Source organism: Myotis daubentonii, chromosome 3 (genome assembly GCF_963259705.1).
Source record: "Myotis daubentonii chromosome 3, mMyoDau2.1, whole genome shotgun sequence".
In the NCBI taxonomy this organism is placed as follows: Eukaryota; Metazoa; Chordata; class Mammalia; order Chiroptera; family Vespertilionidae; genus Myotis; species Myotis daubentonii.
Genome location: NC_081842.1, coordinates 213292552 through 213308740, shown reverse-complemented (window position 1 = coordinate 213308740; position 16189 = coordinate 213292552). Strand labels below are relative to the sequence as shown.

At 55.4% G+C, this 16189-nt stretch overlaps 1 non-coding gene across 1 annotated transcript; it reads left to right on the top strand.

Moving 5' to 3' along the window:
* Window positions 1-15564: 15564 nt before the first annotated feature.
* LOC132231997 (U5 spliceosomal RNA) lies at window positions 15565-15680 on the top strand. Its single transcript, XR_009452161.1, has one exon. It is a non-coding gene; the product is annotated as a U5 spliceosomal RNA (small nuclear RNA).
* Window positions 15681-16189: the final 509 nt, after the last annotated feature.

The following is a 16189-nucleotide window of genomic DNA, read 5'->3' as shown; positions in this document are numbered from 1 at the left end:
CCAAGTATAAGCCCGGGAGCCTGGGCCTGGACCAGAGCAGGCACAGCCCACCCTCGGGGACCGAACGGCCAGGCCCGGCGCTGCCTTGCTCTGCCTGCCGACATCGGGCGCCGGTGCCTCCTGGCCCTGTAGGCTCTCGTCCTGGGAATGTCACAGGAAGCAGTAGCTATTTTCCTGAGCTCCAGTTACACGAGCTGGCACTGTGCCAAGCGGTCTTATTCCTTGTAGTGTTTCTACATAGCAACTCGGGAATGAAGGGATTATCACCAAGCTCATGTTATAGACAAGAAAACAGAGGCCTGCCCTGCCCAGTTTGGCTCAGTGGATAGAGCATCAGCCTGCGGGCTGAAGGGTCCCGGGTTTGATCCTGGTCAAGGGCACATGCCCAGGTTGTGGGCTCGATCCCCAGTAGGGGGCGTGCAGGAGGCAGCCGATCAATGATTCTCTCTCATCATTGACGTTTCTATCTCTCTTTCCCTCTCCCGTCCTCTCTGAACGCAATAAAAAAATATATTTAAAGGAAAGAAAGAGCCCTAGCCGGTTTGGTTCAGTGGACAGAGCATCGGCCTGCAAACTGAAACGTTCCCAGGTTTGATTCCGGTCAAGGGCACATGCCCAGGTTGTGGGCTCGATCCCCAGTAGGGGACATGCAGGAGGCAGCCAATCCATGATTCTCTCTCTTCGTGGATGTTTCTCTCTCTCCCTCCCTCTCCCTTCCTCTCTGAAATCAATAAAAATATATATAAAAACAATTTAAAAGAAAGGAAGGAAGAAAGAAAGAAAACCGAGGCCCAGCGCTATTCACTGACTTACCCAAGGGCTCTGTGAGGGTCATGCTGAAGCCCCAAACCCCAGCACCTCAGCATTAGCTCACCTGGAGCCAGGGCCTTTCCAGAGGCCATCAGGTTCAAGGAGGTCATTCGGGGGGGTCCTAACCCCATAGGACTGGTGTCCTTACAGAAGGGGGATTTGGACACAGAGACATGCACGGGTCCTAACAGGAAGGCAGCGCCCAGGGAGATGTGCCCACAGCCAAGGGCTCCGAGAGTGCCACTGAGCCACCAGGAGCTGGAAGGACCGACCCCGGACACCATGCTCTTGGAATTCTAGCCCCAGGACTGCGAGACAAGACATTTCTGTCATTTAAGTGTCCAGTGGGTGGTCCTCTGTACACCAGGCCTAGCAGACAGATCTCTGCCTGGGAGGGGTGGGCTCTGGGTGGCTCGCCGGCCTATCCAGCTCCAGCTTCGGACCATGTTCCAATGACTCCTTCTGGGGCAGCCACCCTGCAGGTAACAGGTCCCTGGAGGTAGCTTCCAGAAGCTTCCTTTGGTTGCGGCACCTAACCCCTAAAATAGCGCTCTAAATGCCACAGGGAGTCTGTAGAAGCGAGCACCATCCCAGGCTGTGTGGTGGGATGATTTTTTTTTTTAATATATTTTGTATTGATTTTGGAGAAGAAGGAGAGGGAGAGATAGAAACATCAATGATGAGAGCGAACCATTGATTGGCTGTCTCCTGCACAACCCACTACTGGGGATCGAGCCCACAGCCCGGGCATGTGCCCTTGACCGGAATCAAACCCAGACCTTTCAGTCTGCAGGCCGACGCTCTATCCACTGAGCCAAATCGGCTAGGGTTTGTGGGATGATTGTTACTTAAGGGATCATTAGTCTGCCCGGCTGGTGTGGCTCAGCACTTGAGCATCAACCTATGAACCAGGAGGTCACAGTTCGATTCCCAGTCAGGGCACATGCCCAGGTTGCGGCTCGATCCCGTGTGGGGGGTGCAGAAGCAGCCGATCAATGATTCTCTCTCATCACTGATGTTTCTATCTCTCTCTCCCTCTCTCTCCCTCTCTGAAATCAATAAAAAAAAATATATATTTTTTTTAAGGAGAGACCATTAGTGTGGGCCACATGCTTGGTGGGGACTGGCTGAGGAGTGATTGGGCTGAAAGCTGGGCTCCGAGGTCTGAAGCACGGACCCCCTCCTGCCCTCCCCTGCCCCCCGCCAGCCGCATGGTCTTAGGAGAATCACTCAGGGTCCCCAGCCTCAGTGTCCCCGTCTGTGAAATGGTTGTAACAATTGTCCCCCTGTGGGGACCTCGTGAAGGTGAAGTGAGCTGACGCCGGCAAGCTGCTCGACACAGCTCTCGGCACATTGTCCCTCTCAGACGAGCTGCTGCTGTGACTGTGACGCTTATGGTGCCTCTACGTTCAGTCCATTGCATGTCAGCTCCGGTCCGCTCTGACCTTCTCAGCACCTGAGACCTGGGAGAGTCCGGGGAGGGGTGCCGCCCCCCCCCCCACACACACACACACTCGTCTTCACCACCCCTGAGGAAGTCACACGGTGGCCACTCTCAGACCGTGAAGTGCTGTCAGCAGCCCCGCCGCATTCCTGGCATGCTCCAGCTGCCCCACGCATGAGCCTGGGCTGCCATCACCCAGCTCCCCCGCAACCACCCCCCACCCCCCGCCATCACTCAACTCACCCGCAACCACCCCCCCCACCCCCCTGCCATCACCCAGCTCCCCCGCAACCCCCCCCCACCCCCTGCCATCACCCAGCTCCCCCGCAACCACCCCCCACCCCCTGCCATCACCCAGCTCCCCCGCAACCACCCCCCCACCCCCTGCCATCACCCAGCTCCCCCGCAACCACCCCCCCACCCCCTGCCATCACCCAGCTCCCCCGCAACCACCCCCCCACCCCCCTGCCATCACCCAGCTCCCCCGCAACCCCCCCCACCCCCTGCCATCACCCAGCTCCCCCGCAACCACCCCCCCACCCCCTGCCATCACACAGGATAACCTGTACCCCAACCCTAGCAGGCACCACTAACCACACCCAGAGCTATTGCTCCCAACCCACCAGAATCTGTGCCAAGGTGGACCCTGCTTCCATGCTGGTAGGAGACGATGACAAAGTCTCAGAAAAGGCGGAGGGCAGCCAGGACGGTGCCCCTGAGTGATCCTGCAGGCTTCCTGCTTCTGAGAGGCAAGTCGGCCTTCCTCCTGGCCGGGGCTCGGCAAGCAGGACCCTGACCAGGGCCTGGCGCTCTTTTGGGCAAAGGGGACCCCGAATGTCCCTGCCCTGGCGGAGTCTGCAGTCGCGAAGGAGGGAAAGGCCAGCCTGGGTTGTTGTATTTTGCTTCGTTGTGCTGCTCATTACAAAGGCCAGGTCTCACCACATTTCCCATCAAACCTGAGAAACAAGCCAGAGGAATAACAAGGAGAAAGCCCTGGGCCACACAATAAAACCCGGAGTCCCGGCTGGGGGAGGGGGTGGGGGATGACTGGCCTTCTGTTTCTGGAATTTTCTCTCCTTTTTTTGCAAAAAAGTAACACATGTTCATAGTAATAAAAAGAAAATCAAGCCCAGCGGGCGCGGCTCAGGGGGTGAGCGTCGACCTATGAACCAGAGGGTCACGGTTCGATTCCTGGTCAGTGCACAGGCCTGGGTTGCGAGCTCGATTTCCAGTGGGGGGCGTGCAGGAGGCAGCCGATCCATGATTCTCTCTCATCATGGATGCTTCTATCTCTCTCTCCCTATCCCTTCCTCTCTGACATCAATAAAGAAATATTTAAAAAACAACAACAAAGGAAATCAAACTTTTGAACCAGGTGCACCCATCCGGAGCCCCACCCCTGGTTCCGCTCCCCTCCGAGCCGGCCCCTGGTCCCGTCCTCACAGCCCCTCCATGGACGGCCCACCCACACCCAGGGCTCACGTCTGCCTGATTTTGCCTATGTCTACTCTTTTATTAAATTATTGAGCTGTCCAATTGCTAAGTTACTAAATAATCTTAGAGATAACCCTCTGTGAACATATTCTGACTTAACAGCATAGTCGTATAACTTAAAGTCCAAACCAGGATGCTTTTGAGCGTGAAATGGGCGATGTTAGAAACCAGGTGACGGACAGCAGCCGGGACCACCAGGCATGGGTGTCGGGAGAGAGCCAGCTGACGCCGAGGGGGACAGAGCTGCCCACGTCTTCTCTGAGCGTTTCGCGTGTTTTCTAAGCACGCGACGGAGGCTCCAGGGTGTGAGGCACCTCGGGCCAGGCTTGAGCCCCCACAGGCTCTGCGTCATGGGTCCTCACATCCAGGGGGCTCCCCGGAGACGGGCTGGGGTCGGCGGGGGCCGTGTTGGGAAGAAGTGCACAGCATTTTCCTGGTGGCCTTCTCCTGTGTTTGCTTCCAACTCCCAAGGTGCACTTCTGGGAGGTGATTCCAGCCACCGGCTCGTCCACGCCCATCTCTGCAAGTCTCCAGGGCCCAGGCTGCAGGGCCAGGGCAGGGACCTGTGTTGGCCTGGAAGTGGGGAGACACCCTGTGTGTGACTGCGTGGCCACTGCCCCGGGCCCTGTTCTGTATGCCCCCCTCCTCACATGCCCCCTTCCCACCTGCCTTGGTGGCCAGTCCCTCTGCCCAGGCAGCCCATCTGCAGAAGGGCGCAGCCACGTCCCCGGATCGCCAGGCCCCTGTTGCCCAAGCGTGACCAGGGCACTACCTTCTCAGGCTCCCCCTCCGCTCCACCCAGCACATGTGTCCGAGCGCCTCCTGTGTGCCAGGCCCTGGAGGTAAGCAGTGAGCGGTTTACCCAGAGCTTCCACCTAATGGGGAGGCGTGAAGAGAACCAGCAGAGGGAAGGGTCCTGCGGGCACCCACAGTGGGGGCTCAGCCCGCTGCCTGGGCAGCCTTTCTGAGGGAGTGGCCTTGAAGTTGAGTGATGGGGCCCAGCTGAGCAGGGCGGTGGCAGGAACTTGGCGTGTTGGAGAGTGGAAGAGCTGGGCTGGGCGTGGGGTGAGGGGGGGCAGGGCTGGACCTGGGTGAGGGGGGACCTTCTAGACCACATCCAGGGCCCCGAGCTGTTGTTGGAGGAGTTTAAACGAGTGTGATGACAGCACTGAGACTGCCACCCTCCCTGCCCTGGCGGAACTGGCGTAAGAGGAAAGGCAAGTGACAAAGTCACAGACCCCCGCCAGGGCCTGGGAGGGGGAGAGGAGCCAGCTCAGAGCTCAGAGCGCAGGGCTGAGCGCTCACGCCCCTCACCCAGGAAGTCGGTGTCAGGACTTCCCCAGCTCCTCGGGGCCACATGCCTGAGGCTGGGGTAAGGTCTAGGGACAGGCAAGCCCAGTGACAGGGGGCTTCTGTGACCCTGGGGGACAAGGGCAGACGCCTAGGCCCCACTGCGCCGGGACACCTGGCCCCTCACAGGCTCACACCCAGGCCCTCCCTGGGAGCAGCAGGCTTCAAGGTGGCTGATTCTTGGCTTTTTGTTTTGTTTTTAAATCTTTATTGTTGAAACTATTACATATGTCCCCTTTTCCCCCCATTGACCCCTTCTAGCCCTCCCCCACCCGCCCCCCATGCCTTCACCACGTATTGTCTGTGTCCATAGCTTATGCATATAAAGGTGGTCCATTCTTGTGAGTCCCCCTCCCTCCCCCCAACACACACACACACACACACACAAACTCACACACACACACACACACGAACTCACACACACACACACACACACACTCACACACACACACACACACACACACACAATGGAGCAGAAAGCATGGGAGGCAAAGGTACCGTCAAAGAAGGGAGAACGCAGCAGACAGGAGGCCAGACAGCGCCCGGCATGGGGGCTCCGGCCTCACCTTCCTGCCCGCTTGGCGCAGGAAGCGGAGGGAACCTGCTCCAGAATCTGCAGGCAGGTGGCTGGGGACCGTGCCCATGACCCCCAGCCATCGCGGCCCCACGGCCCGCGGGCTGACCTCATTGCCCAAGCCCGCGGGAGCCCTTCCTGGGGCCACATTCCGCGCTGAAGAGCCCCTCTCCAAGGCCTCAGGTGGCGCCAATGTCTTTTTAGGAACCAAGGGGCTAATTTTAGTGGCCCGGCCTTCGACACCTTCTCGAAATAGCTCCCTGTTTTCCCTCTCGTCCCTGCCCCTTGGAGAAGGTGCACCCCTGCGTCCCCGTGATCTGGGGCGGAGAGCACAGGCCAAGGCCTTGTATGGGTCTGGGTGGAGGGACCCGTGTCCCTGCCGTGGGCTCCGTGTGGCCAGACTCACCTGGGGAGAGGGCGGCTCACAGAGCCGGCCATGTCGGGGGGCGGGGGTCCCCCAGCAACGCGGCAGCCGGAGCTCGCTCCTGCCTCCTCCCATGCTCAGCGGTGGCACCGGCTCCTGTGGCCTAAAGCCAGATCCCCACCCTCCCGGAAATCACGTCTGACCCGTGGGAATCATAGGTCAGCTGCCACGACCACCCAGGGAGCCTCTATTTCCCGTGTCGCCGATTCTGCGCCATTGTGTGTCAATAATAACAATTGCTGCCTGGCCAGCGTGGCTCTGTGGTTGAATGTCGACCTATGAACCAGGAGGTCACGGTTCGATTCCCAGTGAGGACACATGCCCGGGCTGCAGGCTCGATCCCCAGTAGGGAGCCTGCAGGAGGCAGCTGATCCACGATTCTCTCTCATCATTGATGTTTCTCTCTCTCTCTCCCTCTTCCTTCCTCTCTGAAACCAATAAACATATATTTAGTAAATAAATCAATAAATGATAATCACAGTTGCTAAGCCTTTTCTGAGCGCTCACTGTGTCGCCGCGTGCTTCCTGGGCACGCTTTCATTAAATCTTCAGTAACTGTCCCCAAAGTGGTGAAGCCACCAAAACTGGGGTTTAGACTCCGTAAACGGACCCCCAGCCTCCGCCTCCTTGCTCACTGGTGTCATCACACCCCCATCCTCCGGCAGCCCCCTCTCCACCAGCCCTTCCCCAGAGCACTCCGCCAGGTTCTGATCGGCTTCCTGAGTGAGCAGCCGGGGGGCAGCCTGCGGGCCTGAGGCCCGATCCCCCGTGGCGGGCGAGGACACACCCCGCTCTGAAGCTCTGGGATCCGGGTGGCTTTCCCGGAAGGAGGCTGCAGCCCCCCGAGGCTGAGGGGTCTGAGGGAGCCATGTGGGGTCCACACGTAGACAGAGAAGGGGGCCGGGGACACAGCCCGCGTGTGCATCTGGGCCTAGGGAGACTCAGCCACAGCCCTTCCTTCCCTGAGAGGCAGGAAAGCTGTCAGAAGGCGCCGCTGCAGGCTGCGATCCGAGTCTAGGAGCCGTGAGGCAGCGGCTCCCGGGGACACTGCCCATTGGTACCCGTTGTCCTGCTGGGACATGGACCCGTCACAAAGGAGAAAGCCAGATTGGCCTTCCCGGGCCTCCTCCTGCTGCAGTCAGAGCCCAAACCCCACGCCCAGAGGCCCCTGCCCTGCAACCTGGGGGTCTGAGCACGTGACCAGGCTCTCAGAGACCAGGGTGGGGGAGGAGGACGGAGGTGGCGCCATGGGGCCGGGTGTGGGCGCACCGGGGCGGCCAGAGCCCAGCACGTCAAGAACTCAGGAAGCTTTCCAAACCCCAAAATGTCTCAAACTGTCTCGATGGGTCCACGCAGCCCTTGCCTGTCAGGGCAGGAGAGAGCCGCGTATTGTCTGCGTGAGCAAAGAGCCTCTCTTCCCCAGGGAGCCAGAGCCTGCAGCTTCCTTTTATTTTTTACATTTATTTTTATTGACTTCAGAGAGAGGAAGGGAGAGGGCGAGAGAGCTAGAAACATCAATGATGAGAGAGAATCATTGATCGGCTGCCTCCTGCACACCCGCTACTGGGGATCGAGCCCGCAACCCGGGGATGTGCCCCAACCGACCGGGAATTGAACCCTGACCTCCTGGTTCATGGGTCAACGCTCAACCACTGGGCCACACCAGCCGGGCACCAGCAGCTTTCTTAAATGTCTCCAACCTCTAGAGCAGTGGTTCTCAACCTTCTGGCCCTTTAAATACAGTTCCTCATGTTGTGACCCAACCATAAAATTATTTCCGTTGCTACTTCATAACTGTGATGTTGCTACTGTTATGAATCATAATGTAAATATCTGATATGCAGGATGGTCTTAGGCGACCCCTGTGAAAGGGTCGTTGGACCGCCAAAGGGGTCGCGACCCCACAGGTTGAGAACCACTGCTCTAGAGTCAGTCAGTGCTTGGTGCCAGGCGGGTGGGCACACACAGGGCTGGGGGCGCAGCGGAAAGAGGGGGGACTGTCACTCAGCCAGAGGGGTGTTAGGCCTTGACATGACCAGGGGGATGGTGACAATACTGTACTTCACAGGCACATGACACGGGCGTTACAAACTCAGACACCTGGAGGGGCCAGACGGCTAGTGTAAGGAGTGAAGCAACCACATACCGTTGACCTGAGTGTGCAGACATCACAGGGCACGCAGAGGGCTGTGGGCACCTAGTGTAGCTTGTCGGAGGGAGGGCTCAGCCTGCCTGCGTGCTGTCTGGGGGGAATGCACTTGTATTGTCAGTTGCAGAAGTAAATTCAAAATCTTCCGTAAAAATCCGATCTTTAAATCTGGGCCAAAACTTAAAATAAATTTTTTTTTTTACTGCCAAGAGTTTTTAACAAAACGTGTCTGCAGGTGGTATCCATCTATGGAGAGGACTGTGGAGGCAGCAACTGTATGAAATGACGCTTTTCTTATTTACAAAGTACATTGTCTTGTATCATTGTCACCCCGACCCTGTGAGCAGAAGGGGCAGGCCTGCTGTGCCCATCTGACAGGTTAGGAAAACTGAGGCCCAGAGGAGCGAAGCACTATGGTGTCACACAGCCGTGGTAGAGCGTGATTAAACCCAGGTCTCTCTGATCCCAAAGGGGGGTGTTCTCTCCCCTCGGCTCTGTCAAGGCTGCGTGGCGAGAGACGGGGTGGGCTGCCCTTTCGCACCAGGAGAGCTGTCCCCATCCTGCTACCTGAGCTCCCGGCTCCCTGTTCTCAGCCCCCTGAGAAAAGCTGAGGGTGGAGATAAGGGTGCTGAGGTGCTGATGGGGCATGTGACACCAAGATTTTTCAGCTCCACAGACAGCCCCACCCTCCCCGGGGTCTGGCCCGGGTGGAATGCAGAAAAGAAGGGTCAGGTGATGGACAGGGTGTCGGTGATGGGCGGATTCCAGTGTCAATCCCAGGAGCTCCCAGCTGAGTCCTGCCCCATCCCCGAGGCCGGCTCCCCATCCCTGGCCTCCTGTGTCTCACCCACTCGGGCTCCTCACCTTCTAAAGCAGCGGTTCTCAACCTGTGGGTCGCGACCCCTTTGGGGATCGAACGACCCTTTCACAGGGGTCGCCTAAGACCATCGGAAAACACATATATAATTACATATTGTTTTTGTGATTAATCACTATGCTTTCATTATGTTCAATTTGTAACAATGAAAATACATCCTGCATATCAGATATTTACATGACGATTCATCACAGTAGCAACATTACAGTGATGAAGTAGCAACGAAAATAATATTATGGTTGGGGGTCAACACAACATGAGGAACTGTATTAAAGGGTCGCGGCATTAGGAAGGTTGAGAACCACTGTTCTAAAGGCTCCTCACACCTCGTCTGCCTCTCGGGGTCCCACAGCCCTGAGTTCTGAGATGCCCGGTGTGGGGAGGCCACCCACATGCCTCCCACTGGACTCATCGGTCCCACAGGCAGAGGCAAACTGGTTTGCTGTGGCTCCTGCCTTGGAGACCAGCCGGCCTTACTGGTTCCCTAAAGGAGACCCAAGAGAAGCCACTTGGGACCAAAGACCGCCCTGCCCACCAGCTTAGGTCTCGCATCGAGGAGGCTCCACCCCTGCACACCCAGGTCACAAACACTTTGGAAGCACCTGTCCAGCAGTCTCCCTGACTCGGGGACCCTGCCTCTGCCACCCACCCTTCCCCAGCCTCACTGCCCCCTGGGTGTGGGTCCTGTCTGGGGTTCTGCCCCTGACATTCTGCCGCCCCAGCTCAGAAACACACGCCCCAGGCACCCAGGGGCTTGTCAGTGGGCCAGACCGGCTTTGCCAAGGGAACTAAGTCCAAACCCTGCCTTGAGCCCTGGCCGGGGTGGCTCAGTTGGTTGGGCATCATCCTATGCAGCAAAAGGTTGCCAGTTCGATTCCTGGTCAGGGCACATGCCTGGGTTTCAGGTTCTATCTCCAGTTGGGGCACAAACAGAAGACAGCCTATCTCTCTCTCTCTCTTTCTCTTTCTCTCTCCCCTCCGCCCCCAAGCATGTCCTCAGGTGAGGATTTAAAAATTAACTAGCCCTAGCTGGTTTTGCTCAGTGGATAGAGCGTCGGCCTGCGGACTGAAGGGTCCCAGGTTCGATTTTGGCCAAAGACACATGCCCGGGTTGTGGGCTCAATCCCCCCCCGCCAGTAGGGAGCGTGCAGGAGGCAGCCAATCAATGATTCTCTCTCATCATTGAGGTTTCTATCTCTCTATCCCTCTCCCTTCCTCTCTGAAATCAATAAAAATATATTTAAAAAATTAAAAAATAACTAAAAATTAAAAACCAAAAAACCCATTTCTAAGATGGGTTATGCTGCTTAAAAAAAAAAAAATCTCTGATCTTTTGTTTTACCATCACATGTAAGCATCAAGCTGTTCGCCTGGCCAGGCTTTTTCTAGAAAAGCAATTATTACTGTCCTATACTAGAGGCCTGGTGCACGGGATTCGTGCTCTGGTGGGGGGCGTGGCCTGCAGGGATCGGCCTGCTGTGGGAGTGCCGGTCCAGCATCTTCCGTGGAGCCGGAGCACCTGCCTCTCTAGGGGATTGGGTCGGGGCAGGGCCCAGGGACAATAGCACTGAGAGGTGGTGCAGTAGGCCTCAGTCCCGCGGCAGCCATGAACCCGCCTCCCAGCCTCCGGGGTCAGCCCTGTGAGCCCACCGGTGGCGGTTGCACTGGGTGGCCTGTGGGCATCTGGAGGAGGTGGCAGGGAGCAAGGAGGAGGAACCTGGAGTGAGGAGGCGATGATCACAGGAACCCGATCACAGCCCAGGTTCCTGCCTGTTGGCCCAGGGTTCGGCTGCTCATCCTGGTCAGCCGAGGGGCTCTCTCACTGTGGTAGCGCACTGACCACCAGGGGGCAGCTCCTGCATTGAGCATCTGCCCCCTGGTGGTCAGTGCGCGTCACAGTGACTGGTCGACCAGTTGTTCTGGTCCTTCTGCCATTCGGTCGCTGGGCTTTTATTATATAGGATAATAAAAGGCTAATATGCAAATTGTCCCCTCGACGGAGAGTTTGACCAGGAGTTCAACCAGGGGGCGGGCTGGCCGACCAACCACTCATGGCCTTTCCCCCGGCCGGTCCCACCCCCAATCAGCCCTCCCCCCCACAACCGCCCACAGCCCCTCCCCCCGGCCAGCCCGGCCCCATCACCCCATTGGGGGCAGGCTGGCTGGACCCACCCGTGCACGAATTTGTTCACCAGGCCTCTACTTTTTAAATAAAGTAGAATGTTTCCTCCAGCCCTGTTGTGAAAGAAGCAGGGGGAATTTGAAAATCGGGGTGATGTGCCCAAGTGCCCCAAATGCGGGGGGGAGGTACTAAGGTGGCTGTTAGTGAGACATTGCTCACCCACCCCAGTTCTGTCTTACCAGGAGCCCGATTCTATCTTTGCTCAGGGAGTAAAGAATACAGCCCCTTGCGGGGCTCCAACTGCCTCCAGGGCCACAGACTGCTGCCAGAGCCTGCGGAGGAGGGAACACTCACAGACACCTGTTATGATTTGGTGCTTTTACATGACGACTCGTTTAATCCCAATGCTGACCTGGCGTTAGGCGTCATTACCCCATTTCACTGGGGAGTAAACTGAGGCTCAGAGAGATGAGGCAACTTGCCTACAGTCACACAGGCCTCAACAGGCAGGGCCTGGATGTGAACTGAGGCCTGTGTAACTGCAAGGTCTATGGCCTTTCCAATGCCCCGGAAACAATTCTGGGGAGAAAAGTGAGGTTGGCTTTGACCACTGTGCAGCTGATCCCAGACAGCAGGGGGGCAGGCCCTCCTTCGCAGGCTAGAAATGCCCACACAAGGACCAAGATCTCTTATGGGAGTTCCCCTGCCTCGCCTGCTGGCCTCAGGCAAGCCCCTGCCCAGTTTGGCCCACCTGCCCCTCCTCAAAGCGAGGACCCAGCAGACAATGTCACCCAGGTGAAGAGAGGGCCTTTAGCGTCACCTGCTGGAGATATAGTAACAGCCTCTCCAGTGACCCCCGCATCTCCGGAGTGCATTGTCCCTGGCCACTGAGGAGACGGTGAGACAGGACAAAGGGCAGCAAGAGGGGCCAGAAGTTTAGCTCCTACACTTGAGCCTATAAACAGGTGTGGGTATCGCTCCTGCCAGAACCTTAGAAATTTGCAGCTGGAAGGCTCAAAGCAGGAGCCAGACCTCGCAAGATGAATGGATGCTACACTTGATCTTAACCAAAAAGCTGAGAAGTAATGGATGGATGGATGGATGGATGGATGGATGGATGGATGGATGGATGGATGGATGGGTGGATGGATTGGATGGATGGATAGATGGATGGGTGAATGGATGGATAGGTGGATGAGTAGATGGATGGGCGAATGGGTGGATGGGTGAATAGATAGATGGATGGATGGATTGGATGGATGGATAGATGGATAGGTGGATGACTGGATGGATGGGCGAATGGATGGATGGATGAGTAGATGGATGGGTGAATGGATGGATAGGTGGATGAGTTGATGGATGGGCGAATGGGTGGATGGGCGAATAGATAGATGGATGGATGGATGGATGGGTAGGTGGAGGCATGTCTACTGCTAAGGGCCAGGCTAGGAGGAAGATTAGCTAATTGCTGTAGCATAAAAGCAAAGCAATCCTATATAATAAAAGCCTAGTATGCTAAGGGTCCGACCGTTCATTTGACCGTTCGACTAGTCACTGTGACATGCACTGACCACAAGGGGGCAGATACTCCAACTGGTAGGTTAGCTTGCTGCTGGGGTCAGGCCGAGACTGGGCGAGTCGGGCCGGACACGCCCTGGAGCCCTCCTGTGGTCCCTCCCTGAACCTAATTGTGCACCAGTGGGGGTCCCTCAGCCTGGCCTGTGCCCTCTCACAGTCTGGGACCCCTCGGGGGATGTCGGAAAGCCAGTTTTGGCCCAATCCCCACAGGCCTGGCTGAGGGACGCCACCAGTAAAGGAATTCGTGCACCAGGCCTCTAGATTTCTATAATTTCTATAATTTTCTGAACACTGCCCTGGCTGTTTAATCCCTAGAGGGGCCTGCTGGGACCTCCTGTCATTCCTATTTCTGATCAGCCCAACATTTTCATATCAATCCAGACCATTGGTGGGACTGTGATCACTGTCACTATACACCTCCCCTCTCTTCCCTCTCCCAACCAAACTGCCCACAACTTCCACTGAGGGGGCGGGCCTGGGGTGACGCTGGCCCCAGGAACCTGGGAGAAGTGGGCAGCAGGGCCCTAAGGCATGCCCCTCATCCTGAATTCATCTGACTTTTCCCCTCATGGTAGATACTTCTTCCTCCAAATTTCATGTGCCCCCTGTCCTCTAAACTTCCTGTAAACTAGCCATCAGCTCTGCAGGCCTGCTTAAATTCACGTTTGTCATTTTTGTATTTTATATTGTCTGACATTACGTATATTGAACAACAGCTTTTCCAACATTTCACGGGGTTTTCCGGGGGGGTGTAAGGCTCACCAAGCATTTCTCGGGGCTTGGCTTACAGCAGGTGCACATGAATTCTAGCTGCGAACCTGAACCAGGCAGCCACACTACAGATGTGTCTGGTCTTGTATTTTTAGTTTTGAATTAATTCTCAACATGTAAAAAGCTGAACATTTTAAGTAAAACCCCGGATTTCTGGCTCCTTTAGCAACCCCAGGTCCCTCTCTGCATGGCCCCCCTCCGCGGGAGCCGGTGGCAGGTGCGCCCTCTGCAGGACACGTGGGTTTGGTCCAGGATCCCCCGCTCCCTCCATCTTGTCTGAAGAGCAGCGGGTGTTTCTTTTTTTCTTTTTTTTTCTTTTTATATATATTTTATTAATTTTTTACAGAGAGGAAGGGAGAGGAATAGAGAGTTAGAAACATCGATCAGCTGCCTCCTGCACATCCCCCACTGGGGATGTACCCGCAACCAAGGTACATGCCCTTGACCGGAATCGAACCCGGGACCCTTGAGTCCGCAGGCGGACGCTCTATCCACTGAGCCAAACCGGTTAGGGCAAGGTGTTTCTGAGGTCCTGTTCCGGTAGTTTTAGTTATCATAGGTCTGGAGCGGATGGGACCCAAGCACCTCTAAGGGGTGCCCAGGAGTGCTTCGGTTAATCCCGGGACCACGCGCGGTGAGAGCACTGTTTTAAACACTGATCTGGCCCTAGCCGGTTTGGATCAGTGGATAGAGCGTCGGCCTGTGGACTGAAGGGTCCCGGGTTTGATTCAGGTCAGGGGCATGTACCTTGGTTTCGGGCACATCCCCAGTAGGGGGCGTGCAGGAGGCAGCTGATCGATGTTTCTCTCTCATTGATGTTTCTAACTTTCTATCCCTCTCCCTTCCTCTCTGTAAAAAATCAATAAAATATATTTTAAAATAAAAAATAAAATAAAAATAAATAAAATAAAATAAACACTGATCTGATCACTTTTAAAGGATTTTTTTAAAAATATATTTTTATTGGTTTCAGAGAGGAAGGAAGAGGGAGAGATAGAAACATCCATGATGAGTGGGAATCATGGATCGGCTGCCTCCTGCAAGTCCCCCACTGGGGCTCGAGCCCAAAACCCAGGCATGTGCCCTTGACTGGAATCGAACCTGGGACCTTTCAGGTTGCAGGCCGAGGCTCTATCCACTGAGCCAAACCGGCTAGGGCTTGCTACTCTCTTTTAAAGCTCTTCTATGCCTTCCCTTTCCTTCTAGGTAAACCCAAGCTCTTCTTACCTTGGTACTGAGACCATCTGTCCTAAGACTCACCCCGTCAGCACTGTGCCTCCCTGCTGGAATGCCCTCACCACCCTACGTAGGACTGTGGATCCTTTCATGCTCTGCCCAGATGTCAGAGAACATTCTGTGATCGGTGCTGACGCACACACTTGGCGCCCCCATCACATAGCATGCTCCTTGCAGATGAAATGTTAGGGATCTGCTCTACCCCTGGATCCCAGCACAGGGTTTAGAACAGTGCCCAATGCGTTTTTTGTTTAATGAACAAATGAAGAAAATTATTCGCATGTTTTATGTTATGTTACAATTTTAATTATTTTATTTATTTAAAGCCAAAAGAAATTTTACTTGGAGGGCCAATTATAAAAGAGTCCGACTTTTTCTGGTTGGACAAGGCTCAGGTTTATACAGTATTTCTTAAATCTGGCTTCCGCTCTGCCCCCTGGTGGTAGTCCCAGTTGCAGCACCAAGACGAAAGAACTATTTAAGGTATTTCCGGAAACCGGCTGCGATTCATTTGCATACCCACAGTGCATTGCACATGGAACGGAACAATTTCCAACCTAAATAAAGACTAGATTCTCTTATTTTCTTTGACCTATTCTTCCCACAAAATGAGACTTCTCTCAAAGAATTGTCTGGTGGAGGTAAGAGAAGTCATTAGCTCTTCCGGGTAAATAATCACCATTACAGTATTAGGGGTAACAGTTACCCGAGCAATGTGGGCCGCCGTTGGCGGGCATACTCTGGTTTCTCTTCAGATCGCATAAATCTTTCGCCTTTTACTAAAGATTTCCGTGGAGAGGAACAATTCTGAGTTTTGTATCAATTTTTTGAGGCCTTGTGTTTGCAAGGCTAACAAGTGGTGTTAAAAAATAGAGTGGTCTTGTGGTTCACTTGTCAGTACTGAAAGGGTGAAACTAAGTATAAAGCCGTTGCTGATTGTCCTTTATCAGGACGCTAAACTGCCGAGTAAAACAGGGCAGAGCTTGCAAGCTGGTTACACGAGGGAGAGTGCGTGTCTCTAATCTAACTTGTTATTTACCCACGGAAAGGCGCCCCCGCGGAGCTCCCGGACGCCCCGTGCAACAGCGCTGCTGTAAGAAACGAAAACTAGGTCACGAAGTCCAGAGTCTTGTACGCAGAATGTTTACAGGTTGGAGATCACCAACCGGCGAACACGCCCCCGGGCATCGCGTGGGTGGGGCCCGGCTCCGACATTGGCTACCTACAGAACCTGTTGCGCTGGCCTTACATAAAACTTCTTAAATTTATTGGAAGATGAGTCTTGGGCATATCTACCCACAGATATTTTTCAAGGAGGTACATACCAGGCGAGTCCTAGCACCTTTCCAACTCTGTTAAG